Source organism: Delphinus delphis, unplaced genomic scaffold (genome assembly GCF_949987515.2).
Source record: "Delphinus delphis unplaced genomic scaffold, mDelDel1.2 scaffold_30, whole genome shotgun sequence".
Lineage (NCBI taxonomy): Eukaryota > Metazoa > Chordata > Mammalia > Artiodactyla > Delphinidae > Delphinus > Delphinus delphis.
In genome coordinates this window covers 2,587,921-2,598,703 of record NW_027192651.1, presented here as the reverse complement: position 1 = coordinate 2,598,703, position 10,783 = coordinate 2,587,921, and positions in this window count along the sequence as shown.

Below are 10,783 nucleotides of genomic sequence, written 5' to 3'. Positions count from 1 at the left end.
TTTTCCTATGCTTTCAATGCAATTCCAGTCTACCTCCTGAAATCGGTTTCCTGCAATTCTGCCCCGCTTTCAAGTCCTCTTGGCAGCCTTACTTCAGTCTATTTTTGGACGATAGCTGTCATTTATAACTCTGCAGGTTTGTGAATTACAGTGCCCCTGAGCTCCTTTCTTCAACTCGCTTTCTTGTGACCTGGCCGCAACACCGCAGGATGGCTTCAGGCCCTAATCTGGTTCCGGCATGGCACGCTGAGCCTTTGGTTAATTCCTCTTCCTCGTGGGAAATGAGAGTTAAATTTGCCCGTCCAGACACCTCCAGCTAGCCTCTCATTGGTTCTCGCTATTCCTGTTCATCTTCCGCAGAAATTGCAAACTGGGCCAAACAGGAGGTTAAAGGGACTGACTGTCCAAGTGGGGAGAGTGTTAGTAAAGCGTCTGGAATGTTGCACCCGAGTACCAGGGTACGAAAACTGAGACATATTTGAACACGTCTCCCGATCACATGGTTGATCATACTCTAGGTTCCACATGCATGTTTTAGCTGAAGGAAGAATACCTTAAACCTGGAGAGTTGAAACCCGTGGAATGGGTACCATGCAATATGACTTCAAAGGGTCTTCATTTGCTCACCGAACCTCTCCAATCCTATCACTGCTGCGTTTATGCCCCTGTACACATGCTTGATTCTCTTTCGGAGACATAGCAATCCATAGGTTTTAAGATACTTACTAGTCAGGTACATTCTTAGGCGTTTAATATGCGGTGTTGAGTCCATTTCGTTGAGCAAGGAGTAGCTCTTGTCTATTCCATATTTGACTTAAGGAACTTTATCTGTGCTCATTTCAATCTCTGGTTTTATGCAGCACCCCAACTCACCTTTACACTTAAGCAAGCATAAGTTGGTTTTCTAAATTTGAGACCCTGTTCTGTTTTGGAATTCAGTTCCTGTGTAGCCAAGATTACATTCCGTGTATTAGTGATATCTTATGATGTTTCTTTTTCTGTGTGACTTATTTCAGTTAGAATCATCATACCTGAATCCACTCATTGTGCTGCTAAGGGCCTGATGACATAGATTTCATTGCTGAGTGATATTGCTTTGTAAGTAAATACCACAACTTCTTTATCCATTTTTCACTTTCTGCGATGTTGAACTTGTACTGTAAACGAGGTTCTTGTAAACAGAGCCATTCCAAACTTTGGGGTGGCTGTGTCTTTTTGATTTTAATTTCCCTAAGCTATAGGACCATAAGTGGAAGTGCCCTAGGTTCTGTTGCTTTGTTTTTTAGATGTATCAGGAAACACCATATACTTCTCCCGAGTGGTTGTTGGCAATTTACATCCCGCCCATCAGAATAACAAGGCTCCCAGTTCTCCATGGCCTGTCCTGCCATTCTGGATTTTACACTTTTTTCAGATGGCCCTTTTGACCGGGGGGAAGTGAGACTTCATTGTAGTGCAGATTTCCTTTGCAAGCTTGCTTGGTTGGCCAAAAAGGGCGTATGCGTTTTTTCTTGAGTATATTCAGGAAAAAACGCATACGCCCTTTTTGGCCAAGTGCATCATTGTGGACGTTCTGCCTCTTTTCCTATGCTTTCAATGCAATTCCAGTCTACCTCCTGAAATCGGTTTCCTGCAATTCTGCCCCGCTTTCAAGTCCTCTTGGCAGCCTTACTTCAGTCTATTTTTGGACGATAGCTGTCATTTATAACTCTGCAGGTTTGTGAATTACAGTGCCCCTGAGCTCCTTTCTTCAACTTGCTTTCTTTTGAGCTGGCCGCAACACCGCAGGATGGCTTCAGGCCCTAATCTGGTTCCGGCACGGCACGCTGAGCCTTTGGTTATTTCCTCTTCCAGGTGGGAAATGAGAGTTAAATTTGCCCGTCCAGACACCTCCAGCTAGTCTCTCATTGGTTCTCGCTATTCCTGTTCATCTTCCGCAGAAATTGCAAACTGGGCCAAACAGGAGGTTAAAGGCGCTGACTCTCCAAGTGGGGAGAGTGTTAGTAAAGCGTCTGGAATGTTGCACCCGAGTACCAGGGGAGGAAAACTGAGACATATTTGAACACGTCTCCCGTTCACATGGTTGATCATACTTGGGTTCCACATGCATGTTTTAGCTGAAGGAAGAATACCTTAAACCTGGAGAGTTAAGACCCGTGTAATGGGTACCATGCAATATGACTTCAAAGGGTCTTCATTTGCTCACCGAACCTCTCCAATCCTATCACTGCTGCATTAATGCCCCTGTACACATGCTTGATTCTCTTTCGGAGACATAGCAATCCATAGGTTTTAAGATACTTACTAGTCAGGTACATTCTTAGGCGTTTAATATGCGGTGTTGAGTCCATTTCGTTGAGCAAGGAGTAGCTCTTGTCTATTCCATATTTGACTTAAGGAACTTTATCTGTGCTCATTTCAATCTCTGGTTTTATGCAGCACCCCAACTCACCTTTCCCCTTAAGCAAGCATAAGTTGGTTTTCTAAATTTGAGACCCTGTTCTGTTCTGTAATTCAGTTCCTGTGTAGCCAAGTTTACATTCCATGTATTACTGATATCTTATGATGTTTCTTTTTCTGTGTGACTTACTTCAGTTAGAATCATCATACCTGAATCCACTCATTGTGCTGCTAAGGGCCTGATGACACAGATTTCATTGCTGAGTGATATTGCTTTGTAAGTAAATACCACAACTTCTTTATCCATTTTTCACTTTCTGCGATGTTGAACTTGTACTGTAAACGAGGTTCTTGTAAACAGAGCCGTCCCAAACTTTGGGGTGGCTGTGTCGTTTTGATTTTAATTTCCCTAAGCTATAGGACCATAAGTGGCAGTGCCCTAGGCTCTGTTGCTGTGTTTTTTAGATGTTTCAGGAAACACCATACACTTCTCCCGAGTGGTTGTTGGCAATTTACATCCCGCCCATCAGCATAACAAGGCTCCCAGTTCTCCATGGCCTGTCCTGCCTTTCTGGATTTTACACTTTTTTCAGATGGCCCTTTTGACTGGGGGGAAGTGAGACTTCATTGTAGTGCACATTTCCTTTGCAACTTTGCTTGGTTGGCCAAAAAGGGCGTATGCGTTTTTTCCTGAATATATTCAGGAAAAAACGCATACGCCCTTTTTGGCCAAGTGCATCATTGTGGACGTTCTGCCTCTTTTCCTATGCTTTCAATGCAATTCCAGTCTACCTCCTGAAATCGGTTTCCTGCAATTCTGCCCCGCTTTCAAGTCCTCTTGGCAGCCTTACTTCAGTCTATTTTTGGACGATAGCTGTCATTTATAACTCTGCAGGTTTGTGAATTACAGTGCCCCTGAGCTCCTTTCTTCAACTCGCTTTCTTGTGACCTGGCCGCAACACCGCAGGATGGCTTCAGGCCCTAATCTGGTTCCGGCATGGCACGCTGAGCCTTTGGTTAATTCCTCTTCCTCGTGGGAAATGAGAGTTAAATTTGCCCGTCCAGACACCTCCAGCTAGCCTCTCATTGGTTCTCGCTATTCCTGTTCATCTTCCGCAGAAATTGCAAACTGGGCCAAACAGGAGGTTAAAGGGACTGACTGTCCAAGTGGGGAGAGTGTTAGTAAAGCGTCTGGAATGTTGCACCCGAGTACCAGGGTACGAAAACTGAGACATATTTGAACACGTCTCCCGATCACATGGTTGATCATACTCTAGGTTCCACATGCATGTTTTAGCTGAAGGAAGAATACCTTAAACCTGGGTAGTTGAAACCCGTGGAATGGGTACCATGCAATATGACTTCAAAGGGTCTTCATTTGCTCACCGAACCTCTCCAATCCTATCACTGCTGCGTTTATGCCCCTGTACACATGCTTGATTCTCTTTCGGAGACATAGCAATCCATAGGTTTTAAGATACTTACTAGTCAGGTACATTCTTAGGCGTTTAATATGCGGTGTTGAGTCCATTTCGTTGAGCAAGGAGTAGCTCTTGTCTATTCCATATTTGACTTAAGGAACTTTATCTGTGCTCATTTCAATCTCTGGTTTTATGCAGCACCCCAACTCACCTTTACACTTAAGCAAGCATAAGTTGGTTTTCTAAATTTGAGACCCTGTTCTGTTTTGGAATTCAGTTCCTGTGTAGCCAAGATTACATTCCGTGTATTAGTGATATCTTATGATGTTTCTTTTTCTGTGTGACTTATTTCAGTTAGAATCATCATACCTGAATCCACTCATTGTGCTGCTAAGGGCCTGATGACATAGATTTCATTGCTGAGTGATATTGCTTTGTAAGTAAATACCACAACTTCTTTATCCATTTTTCACTTTCTGCGATGTTGAACTTGTACTGTAAACGAGGTTCTTGTAAACAGAGCCATTCCAAACTTTGGGGTGGCTGTGTCTTTTTGATTTTAATTTCCCTAAGCTATAGGACCATAAGTGGAAGTGCCCTAGGTTCTGTTGCTTTGTTTTTTAGATGTTTCAGGAAACACCATATACTTCTCCCGAGTGGTTGTTGGCAATTTACATCCCGCCCATCAGAATAACAAGGCTCCCAGTTCTCCATGGCCTGTCCTGCCATTCTGGATTTTACACTTTTTTCAGATGGCCCTTTTGACCGGGGGGAAGTGAGACTTCATTGTAGTGCAGATTTCCTTTGCAAGCTTGCTTGGTTGGCCAAAAAGGGCGTATGCGTTTTTTCTTGAATATATTCAGGAAAAAACGCATACGCCCTTTTTGGCCAAGTGCATCATTGTGGACGTTCTGCCTCTTTTCCTATGCTTTCAAAGCAATTCCAGTCTACCTCCTGAAATCGGTTTCCTGCAATTCTGCCCCGCTTTCAAGTCCTCTTGGCAGCCTTACTTCAGTCTATTTTTGGACGATAGCTGTCATTTATAACTCTGCAGGTTTGTGAATTACAGTGCCCCTGAGCTCCTTTCTTCAACTTGCTTTCTTGTGACCTGGCCGCAACACCGCAGGATGGCTTCAGGCCCTAATCTGGTTCCGGCACGGCACGCTGAGCCTTTGGTTATTTCCTCTTCCTGGTGGGAAATGAGAGTTAAATTTGCCCGTCCAGACACCTCCAGCTAGTCTCTCATTGGTTCTCGCTATTCCTGTTCATCTTCCACAGAAATTGCAAACTGGGCCAAACAGGAGGTTAAAGGCGCTGACTCTCCAAGTGGGGAGAGTGTTAGTAAAGCGTCTGGAATGTTGCACCCGAGTACCAGGGGAGGAAAACTGAGACATATTTGAACACGTCTCCCGTTCACATGGTTGATCATACTTGGGTTCCACATGCATGTTTTAGCTGAAGGAAGAATACCTTAAACCTGGAGAGTTAAGACCCGTGTAATGGGTACCATGCAATATGACTTCAAAGGGTCTTCATTTGCTCACCGAACCTCTCCAATCCTATCACTGCTGCATTAATGCCCCTGTACACATGCTTGATTCTCTTTCGGAGACATAGCAATCCATAGGTTTTAAGATACTTACTAGTCAGGTACATTCTTAGGCGTTTAATATGCGGTGTTGAGTCCATTTCGTTGAGCAAGGAGTAGCTCTTGTCTATTCCATATTTGACTTAAGGAACTTTATCTGTGCTCATTTCAATCTCTGGTTTTATGCAGCACCCCAACTCACCTTTCCCCTTAAGCAAGCATAAGTTGGTTTTCTAAATTTGAGACCCTGTTCTGTTCTGTAATTCAGTTCCTGTGTAGCCAAGTTTACATTCCATGTATTACTGATATCTTATGATGTTTCTTTTTCTGTGTGACTTACTTCAGTTAGAATCATCATACCTGAATCCACTCATTGTGCTGCTAAGGGCCTGATGACACAGATTTCATTGCTGAGTGATATTGCTTTGTAAGTAAATACCACAACTTCTTTATCCATTTTTCACTTTCTGCGATGTTGAACTTGTACTGTAAACGAGGTTCTTGTAAACAGAGCCGTCCCAAACTTTGGGGTGGCTGTGTCGTTTTGATTTTAATTTCCCTAAGCTATAGGACCATAAGTGGCAGTGCCCTAGGCTCTGTTGCTGTGTTTTTTAGATGTTTCAGGAAACACCATACACTTCTCCCGAGTGGTTGTTGGCAATTTACATCCCGCCCATCAGCATAACAAGGCTCCCAGTTCTCCATGGCCTGTCCTGCCTTTCTGGATTTTACACTTTTTTCAGATGGCCCTTTTGACTGGGGGGAAGTGAGACTTCATTGTAGTGCACATTTCCTTTGCAACTTTGCTTGGTTGGCCAAAAAGGGCGTATGCGTTTTTTCCTGAATATATTCAGGAAAAAACGCATACGCCCTTTTTGGCCAAGTGCATCATTGTGGACGTTCTGCCTCTTTTCCTATGCTTTCAATGCAATTCCAGTCTACCTCCTGAAATCGGTTTCCTGCAATTCTGCCCCGCTTTCAAGTCCTCTTGGCAGCCTTACTTCAGTCTATTTTTGGACGATAGCTGTCATTTATAACTCTGCAGGTTTGTGAATTACAGTGCCCCTGAGCTCCTTTCTTCAACTCGCTTTCTTGTGACCTGGCCGCAACACCGCAGGATGGCTTCAGGCCCTAATCTGGTTCCGGCATGGCACGCTGAGCCTTTGGTTAATTCCTCTTCCTCGTGGGAAATGAGAGTTAAATTTGCCCGTCCAGACACCTCCAGCTAGCCTCTCATTGGTTCTCGCTATTCCTGTTCATCTTCCGCAGAAATTGCAAACTGGGCCAAACAGGAGGTTAAAGGGACTGACTGTCCAAGTGGGGAGAGTGTTAGTAAAGCGTCTGGAATGTTGCACCCGAGTACCAGGGTACGAAAACTGAGACATATTTGAACACGTCTCCCGATCACATGGTTGATCATACTCTAGGTTCCACATGCATGTTTTAGCTGAAGGAAGAATACCTTAAACCTGGGTAGTTGAAACCCGTGGAATGGGTACCATGCAATATGACTTCAAAGGGTCTTCATTTGCTCACCGAACCTCTCCAATCCTATCACTGCTGCGTTTATGCCCCTGTACACATGCTTGATTCTCTTTCGGAGACATAGCAATCCATAGGTTTTAAGATACTTACTAGTCAGGTACATTCTTAGGCGTTTAATATGCGGTGTTGAGTCCATTTCGTTGAGCAAGGAGTAGCTCTTGTCTATTCCATATTTGACTTAAGGAACTTTATCTGTGCTCATTTCAATCTCTGGTTTTATGCAGCACCCCAACTCACCTTTACACTTAAGCAAGCATAAGTTGGTTTTCTAAATTTGAGACCCTGTTCTGTTTTGGAATTCAGTTCCTGTGTAGCCAAGATTACATTCCGTGTATTAGTGATATCTTATGATGTTTCTTTTTCTGTGTGACTTATTTCAGTTAGAATCATCATACCTGAATCCACTCATTGTGCTGCTAAGGGCCTGATGACATAGATTTCATTGCTGAGTGATATTGCTTTGTAAGTAAATACCACAACTTCTTTATCCATTTTTCACTTTCTGCGATGTTGAACTTGTACTGTAAACGAGGTTCTTGTAAACAGAGCCATTCCAAACTTTGGGGTGGCTGTGTCTTTTTGATTTTAATTTCCCTAAGCTATAGGACCATAAGTGGAAGTGCCCTAGGTTCTGTTGCTTTGTTTTTTAGATGTTTCAGGAAACACCATATACTTCTCCCGAGTGGTTGTTGGCAATTTACATCCCGCCCATCAGAATAACAAGGCTCCCAGTTCTCCATGGCCTGTCCTGCCATTCTGGATTTTACACTTTTTTCAGATGGCCCTTTTGACCGGGGGGAAGTGAGACTTCATTGTAGTGCAGATTTCCTTTGCAAGCTTGCTTGGTTGGCCAAAAAGGGCGTATGCGTTTTTTCTTGAATATATTCAGGAAAAAACGCATACGCCCTTTTTGGCCAAGTGCATCATTGTGGACGTTCTGCCTCTTTTCCTATGCTTTCAAAGCAATTCCAGTCTACCTCCTGAAATCGGTTTCCTGCAATTCTGCCCCGCTTTCAAGTCCTCTTGGCAGCCTTACTTCAGTCTATTTTTGGACGATAGCTGTCATTTATAACTCTGCAGGTTTGTGAATTACAGTGCCCCTGAGCTCCTTTCTTCAACTTGCTTTCTTGTGACCTGGCCGCAACACCGCAGGATGGCTTCAGGCCCTAATCTGGTTCCGGCACGGCACGCTGAGCCTTTGGTTATTTCCTCTTCCTGGTGGGAAATGAGAGTTAAATTTGCCCGTCCAGACACCTCCAGCTAGTCTCTCATTGGTTCTCGCTATTCCTGTTCATCTTCCACAGAAATTGCAAACTGGGCCAAACAGGAGGTTAAAGGCGCTGACTCTCCAAGTGGGGAGAGTGTTAGTAAAGCGTCTGGAATGTTGCACCCGAGTACCAGGGGAGGAAAACTGAGACATATTTGAACACGTCTCCCGTTCACATGGTTGATCATACTTGGGTTCCACATGCATGTTTTAGCTGAAGGAAGAATACCTTAAACCTGGAGAGTTAAGACCCGTGTAATGGGTACCATGCAATATGACTTCAAAGGGTCTTCATTTGCTCACCGAACCTCTCCAATCCTATCACTGCTGCATTAATGCCCCTGTACACATGCTTGATTCTCTTTCGGAGACATAGCAATCCATAGGTTTTAAGATACTTACTAGTCAGGTACATTCTTAGGCGTTTAATATGCGGTGTTGAGTCCATTTCGTTGAGCAAGGAGTAGCTCTTGTCTATTCCATATTTGACTTAAGGAACTTTATCTGTGCTCATTTCAATCTCTGGTTTTATGCAGCACCCCAACTCACCTTTCCCCTTAAGCAAGCATAAGTTGGTTTTCTAAATTTGAGACCCTGTTCTGTTCTGTAATTCAGTTCCTGTGTAGCCAAGTTTACATTCCATGTATTACTGATATCTTATGATGTTTCTTTTTCTGTGTGACTTACTTCAGTTAGAATCATCATACCTGAATCCACTCATTGTGCTGCTAAGGGCCTGATGACACAGATTTCATTGCTGAGTGATATTGCTTTGTAAGTAAATACCACAACTTCTTTATCCATTTTTCACTTTCTGCGATGTTGAACTTGTACTGTAAACGAGGTTCTTGTAAACGGAGCCGTTCCAAACTTTGGGGTGGCTGTGTCTTTTTGATTTTAATTTCCCTAAGCTATAGGACCATAAGTGGAAGTGCCCTAGGTTCTGTTGCTTTGTTTTTTAGATGTTTCAGGAAACACCATACACTTCTCCCGAGTGGTTGTTGGCAATTTACATCCCGCCCATCAGCATAACAAGGCTCCCAGTTCTCCATGGCCTGTCCTGCCTTTCTGGATTTTACACTTTTTTCAGATGGCCCTTTTGACCGGGGGGAAGTGAGACTTCATTGTAGTGCAGATTTCCTTTGCAAGCTTGCTTGGTTGGCCAAAAAGGGCGTATGCGTTTTCTCCTGAATATATTCAGGAAAAAACGCATACGCCCTTTTTGGCCAAGTGCATCATTGTGGACGTTCTGCCTCTTTTCCTATGCTTTCAATGCAATTCCAGTCTACCTCCTGAAATCGGTTTCCTGCAATTCTGCCCCGCTTTCAAGTCCTCTTGGCAGCCTTACTTCAGTCTATTTTTGGACGATAGCTGTCATTTATAACTCTGCAGGTTTGTGAATTACAGTGCCCCTGAGCTCCTTTCTTCAACTTGCTTTCTTGTGACCTGGCCGCAACACCGCAGGATGGCTTCAGGCCCTAATCTGGTTCCGGCACGGCACGCTGAGCCTTTGGTTATTTCCTCTTCCTGGTGGGAAATGAGAGTTAAATTTGCCCGTCCAGACACCTCCAGCTAGTCTCTCATTGGTTCTCGCTATTCCTGTTCATCTTCCGCAGAAATTGCAAACTGGGCCAAACAGGAGGTTAAAGGCGCTGACTCTCCAAGTGGGGAGAGTGTTAGTAAAGCGTCTGGAATGTTGCACCCGAGTACCAGGGGAGGAAAACTGAGACATATTTGAACACGTCTCCCGTTCACATGGTTGATCATACTTGGGTTCCACATGCATGTTTTAGCTGAAGGAAGAATACCTTAAACCTGGAGAGTTAAGACCCGTGTAATGGGTACCATGCAATATGACTTCAAAGGGTCTTCATTTGCTCACCGAACCTCTCCAATCCTATCACTGCTGCGTTTATGCCCCTGTACACATGCTTGATATTCTTTCAGAGACATAGCAATCCATAGGTTTTAAGATACTTACTAGTCAGGTACATTCTTAGGCGTTTAATATGCGGTGTTGAGTCCATTTCGTTGAGCAAGGAGTAGCTCTTGTCTATTCCATATTTGACTTAAGGAACTTTATCTGTGCTCATTTCAATCTCTGGTTTTATGCAGCACCACAACTCACCTTTACCCTTAAGCAAGCATAAGTTGGTTTTCTAAATTTGAGACCCTGTTCTGTTTTGGAATTCAGTTCCTGTGTAGCCAAGATTACATTCCGTGTATTAGTGATATCTTATGATGTTTCTTTTTCTGTGTGACTTATTTCAGTTAGAATCATCATACCTGAATCCACTCATTGTGCTGCTAAGGGCCTGATGACATAGATTTCATTGCTGAGTGATATTGCTTTGTAAGTAAATACCACAACTTCTTTATCCATTTTTCACTTTCTGCGATGTTGAACTTGTACTGTAAACGAGGTTCTTGTAAACAGAGCCATTCCAAACTTTGGGGTGGCTGTGTCTTTTTGATTTTAATTTCCCTAAGCTATAGGACCATAAGTGGAAGTGCCCTAGGTTCTGTTGCTTTGTTTTTTAGATGTTTCAGGAAACACCATAT